General features: G+C 31.5%; 1 non-coding gene across 1 annotated transcript; it reads right to left on the reverse strand.

Annotated features, from left to right (window-relative positions):
• Positions 1-5,702: 5,702 nt before the first annotated feature.
• TRNAT-AGU lies at positions 5,703-5,776 on the reverse strand. Its single transcript has one exon. It is a non-coding gene; the product is annotated as a tRNA-Thr (tRNA).
• Between the last annotated feature and the right edge of the window lie 395 nt (positions 5,777-6,171).

Consider the following 6,171-nt stretch of genomic DNA (forward strand, 5'->3'; position numbering starts at 1 on the left):
TACAATTGTTTTGCTCGATTTAGGTGCGCAGCGACTATTCAACTCTTTGATTTAGGCCTACTTATTCAAAAGAAAAAAAAATGAAATATAGGAGGATATTGGTGCAATCGATCTCATGCCAAGGTTGACCAAGCTAGGGTTGCTCGAGTTTATATTTTAATTTTTGATTAATATATTTGTGAGAAGTTAAGTAGGTCAAAGTTATTGGATACTTGACTACAAGAAAAAAAATCTAAGTGAATCACAGAGAACTGGGCACTTGGTAATCGAAAGTCCAACGAGAAGTTACAAAAAAAAGTTCAAATGATTCATAGAAGATTGAGCACTTGGTAATCAAAAGTCCAATCGGAAGTTGATAAAAGAAAAGTCCAAGTGGATCATAGAAGACCGGATACTTGGTATGAGATGAAAAGTCTATGGGGATCAAGAGTGACTGAACACTTAACGACAAGGCGTAAAGTCTCAACTAGTTAAGATTGATTAGATATTGGACAATGAGGGAATTCCAACAGAGCAAACTTCTGAAGACCATAACTTTTGACTTAAATGTCAGAACGAACCGATTTTCATTGCGAAATGGAGCTCGTTTAGAGATCTATGTTTGTAAAATTCATGTTACATGTATCAATTGACTGATAAGTTTAATCAGTCAACTAATGACTTTAGAAATTGAACAGAAGTAAGTCAATTCGATTGTAAGACTCAACTGATGGAATCAGCCGGCTAATAATGATCAGAACCAAACAGAACAAGTCGATTCGATTGCTAGACTCGACTAATGAGTCATTTTGTTAGTTTAAACGGTCGAATTTGACATATCAATCGATTGATGAGTAAGATCTATTGACAAATAGGCGGAAATCAGCCCCGATTGAAGCCTATAAAAAAAAAGTTCTTGAGGAGATTTTGGGCATCGATTCTCGAAGATTCTGAGATGAACTGCTTATGCATTTCCAAATCAATAAGAGGTATTTTCAAATAAAAGATAGCTGGCAAAGCAATGTTTTCATTGTAAAATCGTTTTCGCTTTTGATTATATTTATGTTTGCTTTTGTTGTTATGTTCTTGTGTAATCAAGCTAGTAAGAGTCTTCTTTGCCTTCGAAAAATTTATGAGAAAGAAGAAGATCATAGTGGAGGAAAATCACTATGAGTTAACCCTTAGATTAGGATATCAAGTAAAATTAGATGTTGTGCATATGATGTCAATGTTGATTATTTTCACTGTGCATTCAATGATGAGCACAAAGTGAAGACATGAAGCAAGTAGAGTTATTCATGCCGTTTAATTCTCACTGTCCTAACAAGGAAAAGGAATTCAAGAAAAAAAAAAATCCTTCCTGCATTGGGCAAATGGGCATTTTCGAGTGGAGGGAATACGATCTTTAGTTAAATATTAAAATAGATCAAGCCTTTTAATTGTTTATTTATTTTCTGATAAATAAATAAATTCGTGAGGAGCAAGATCTTCTTTTGGTTTGTCCATCAAATAAATATAATATGAAAGTACAAACGATTCTTCGCCGAATAGTCATCATTTAAAATTTTTCATTTTATTATAGGTAAATATCCTATAGTATATGATCATATCTGAAGTGAGGAAGATGATGTGTTAGTTAGATAGTTTTGATGTTGATTGTATGAAGTCGAAGATCCTGATGACGCGGATAAACTTGCGTGGCAAAAATGAGAACTGGGAAAAGAAGTGTTAGTCACTAGGTCAGGAAAGGGGTCCCTGGTGCAGACACTCCGACAGTTACGTAACAAGCCCGAAATGAACAGTAGAATAGTAGTATAGATGAGTATGTGGATGCATGTGCACGTGCCCCTAACCAACGGAAAGAACACTTTTTTATACCGCCTCTCATAACCTCCGTAATAATGAGACAGTAGAGAATGTCTGACGTAAGGATATGTCGAGTGATAGAGAATTTACCTTCCTCTAGAGAAAGGAAAGTTCAATTGCATGTATATATAAGAGAAATGAAATATTCTATGATGAATAACCGTTATTTTCTGATAAGTTGTTACGATTCTTTGATAATATTGTTGCCTAGAAGGAGTCCGATTGGCTTGGAGTTGACTAGGTTTATACTAATAATTCTACTCATGAGAAGTGGGGAGCTGAGCCTCGTAGGTCCGATCAATTCTAGGACCGTCTCAAATCTCAATTTATACTGGGAGTCTTACTGATGAGAAATGAAGAGTTGAAGCTCGTAGATTTAACCGACTCTAGATCCGTCCAAATTTATAATGAGAATTTTACCCACGAAACTATCATCTCATTTTAATTTTAATCGCCACATCATTTTACCATTAACTATCATATCATTAAGGGGGGTGTATTCAATCAAGAGATTGAATGATTTTCATTGACTTTTTTTTAATGATAGACTTTTGTGAAGTTGATTGATTTTTATTAACTTATATAGAATCTCGCGTAGTTGTGGAAAGAATTTTATGGAGTTCTATAGATTTTTTTGCAAGACTTTTACAGACATTTATAAACGTTTTCATGAAAACTTGTGGATTTATGAGAAAGAAATATTCGTTTCGTTATTGCCAATATGATAAACACCGCTCCAAATTCGATTCGCTATTGTATCTCTCCATGCATTGGCATTTGCTCGTTGTTGTTCTTGAGTATCAGATAATTGATCAAAGTAATCGATACCATGAACTTGTTCTGGTAAGGATGATGAAGTTTCATTATCTGGTTCAACTAGAAATTCATCAGAACAACACTCCTTGCGAAGAAAATTATGTAATCCAGCACAAGCCAAACTTTTTATAATAAAAATTTTATTTAAAAAAAGACCGTAAACTTTAAAAAAAATTAAAGGAAAATTAAAAAAGGGTAATTAAAAAAACATAAACTAAAAAAAATCGTAAACTTAAAAAAAATGTAAAGAAAAAAATATAAACTTTAAAAAAAACTTAAACTAAAACAAACGTAAAGTGAAAAACGTAAAAATTTTAAAAAAAACATAAACTAAAAAAACGTAAAGTAAAAAACTTTTTAAAAAAAACCTAAACAGAAAAAAAAACATAAATTTAGAAAAAACGTAAACCTTAAAAACAAAAAAAAATAAAGAAAAAAATAAAATTCAAAAAAAAATAATAATAAAGTAAAAAAAAGGACATGTATAGTTAATTTTATAACAGAGGTTAACACACTTCTAAAGTAATCTCTATGGTAAATTGTCGACGTGATCAAGATGGTGAAGGAATAACATCGAGAATAGTGTTAAATTTGATCAAAGTGGTGAAGATTCTTGGTTGAATATGCATCAAGTTGGACTGTGTACTATTGTATTGGTAGGCTCTGGACGGAACTTAAAGAAATTATCAAAATCGAGGAGTAGCAAGAGAAAAGACTTATTCGTAAAAAATTAAAATGATTTGAAGTCTATAGAAATCTCAAGGGTGAGGAGAAGACTTTTTATTTTATATTTAAACTTGTACCAAGTATTTTGGAGAGCTCTCATTGGTTAAAATTTATATCTAAGAAATTCTAAAAGAATCCATGAAAATCTATTAAAATTTTGAATACCAAAAGATTTTAATAGAGTTTTAAAAAGTCGAGTTTGAATACCACATGACTTTTTAAAACTCTATAAAAATCTAATTTGGATACCATTAGATTTCTATAGATTTATAAAAATCTAAATTGAATACACCTAGACTTTTAAAATCCACAAAAATTATTCAAAATAATTAAAAGTCTAACATTAAATACACCCCCCCTTAATTATCGATCTTATATTATTTTTGAGTTTATTCAAAACGCGTCGTATGAATAACGTTTTAAATACTCTGTAAAGTTGAATGCCTGATTTGATAAATTACCTAAAATAATCTCCAATTAAGTGAGCATTGAGTGGGAAGTATTTATGCAGGTTTGGTATTCACATGATTCAAGAAGTTGACAGCTAAGATGGAGATTTTATTGGCTTTCCCCTTTTTTTTTTTGTTTTTTGTTTTTTTTGTTTTTTTGTGTTTTTTGTGTTTTTTTTGCTTGAACACGAGCTTTTTCTTCTGAGTGTCGATGTCGCACTTAACCGCACCACCTCAAACTCTCAAGTCTCAACGGCTGTTTAAGGTTTGTTCGGCGACCGCTTTACTTACTTTATCACTCGAATTGATAACAACCATCTATAGCTCGAATTGTTATAGATCGACTAGGAGATCATTATATATTCCCCCCGAAGAAACGACTAGCTAGGAAGCAATCATCAAATTAGCCGTGTCGCTCGAACTTAAACTCACACCGTGGCTAATGTTTTATCTCCTATAGATTTTGGGAATTCTCAAATAGCACATCATACTTTGATTTTGGCGAAACGTCGTTTTCTCTTTGTAGTGGTTGAGTGCCCAAGTGACCTGTTTCTTTGTCTGATCTTAACTAGTAGAGCCTTAGTCGAACAAACTGGAACAGCAGTTAACCAGCCCAAACTCCAATTGAACCAACATGGACTGCACTTCTGGTTTTCAAGGTGAATTAAGTAACGTTTGGCATGCATGGGATCTTACTGCAGAATTTGGTGTCATGTTTCTGTTTACTTGCAGAGTGGATGCAGTGGGGCACTTTAGGGTTTCCAGTTGTTGGCTTGCAGAGCAAATAATTCATTTGTTAGAATGTATTCGTACCCTGCATATGAGAATTCCTCAACGATTTAATTCAATCCAATCAACTCATTTAGCACAATCAGTCAATCAATCATCATCGATAATCATCTCAAACTACATATTACTCAAAGTCGACTTTTTTTTTTATATATAATAATAGATAGACGACATTTACTCTAATTTTAAGTAAATTTGAAATATCTAACTTATCACCCATGTTTTTTTTTAAAAAAAAATTGACATAAAATAAATTATGAAAGATTATAGATTGATCTAATTCAACAAAAATTTTCTTCTTGACTATCAAAATAAATTAACATACTTTGAGGCTCATTCTATCAACGCGCTCTCAGATTTATTACCCATTAAATAAAATCCCCCATAATATAAGTTTCAAACTCCAAATATCTACATTTATTCTTCTTAAAGCATCCCAATGATAAACATAAAAAAGTAGATTTATTTTTACCACATCATCTTTCACATCAAAAGTTTTAAACCAACTAAGGCATCCTAATGGTAAACTTAAAAACTTAAATTTATTATTCCACTATTTTAGCCATTGTAATTTAAAATATATATAGATAGAGAGAGTCAAATATAGTGGCCAGATATTAATAGAGCTATAAAAATTTAGTAAAAACATTCTTAATTTTGAAATCAAGTTTATATTTAAACAAAAAATCCAAACCACTCAATTCTTGATCAAATTCGCTTTAAAAAGAAATTAATACAAATTTAATTCTTGATCAAATTTAATGCTTTAAATAAAAATAGTTTATATTTTTCACATAATCAATTGAATATTTTTTCCCCATAATTTAGTGTATTTGCGTTCTAAAATAATTATGATATTAACTTATTTTTAATGAATTGTAATAGCATTAGTTAAGATTACATATTCTTGATCAAATTAAATGCTACAAAAAATCATAATTGCTTTCATTTAGAATTGAAAGCAAGCAAGACCTCTACTTACTAATCAAGTCCTCTAACCAACTGAGATATAATAAATTATTAATTTTAATGTGTTAAACTTTATTTATTACATAAAATACTTCCAATAAAAATAATTGCTTTCATTGAGAGTTGAACTCAAGACCTCCCGCTTACTAAACGGGTGCTCTAACCAACTGAGCTATAAAAGCTTGTTGATCTTAAAGCTGTTTAATTATATAAATTATATTTATTTAGTACACTTTGTCTTATGTTCGATGAAAATTGGACCTGGTGGCCAACTAATCGATTGACAATAGCTCCATTTTAATTGTCACTTGATTGGGCCAACAAAAGTAAATAGTAATGAACATGTGAAGTGAAAATAGTGCGAGACAGGCTCAGAAAATTATCTTGTGTCGTCTTCCTCCTCCCCTAATATTTTCCATGCAAGTAAACTAACACTTAGTTGCATTCTCGCCTGGCAGAAGAGAAGGGAAGGGAAGGGAAGGGAAGGGACTGTGTGTCGAGAACTTCTCAAGTCTTTTGATTCATGAACATAACAAAGCAAACATTTCTCTTTTGAGAAGTGAGTGATGAGCCTGTG

Source organism: Zingiber officinale, unplaced genomic scaffold (assembly GCF_018446385.1).
Source record: "Zingiber officinale cultivar Zhangliang unplaced genomic scaffold, Zo_v1.1 ctg53, whole genome shotgun sequence".
Taxonomy (NCBI): Eukaryota; Viridiplantae; Streptophyta; class Magnoliopsida; order Zingiberales; family Zingiberaceae; genus Zingiber; species Zingiber officinale.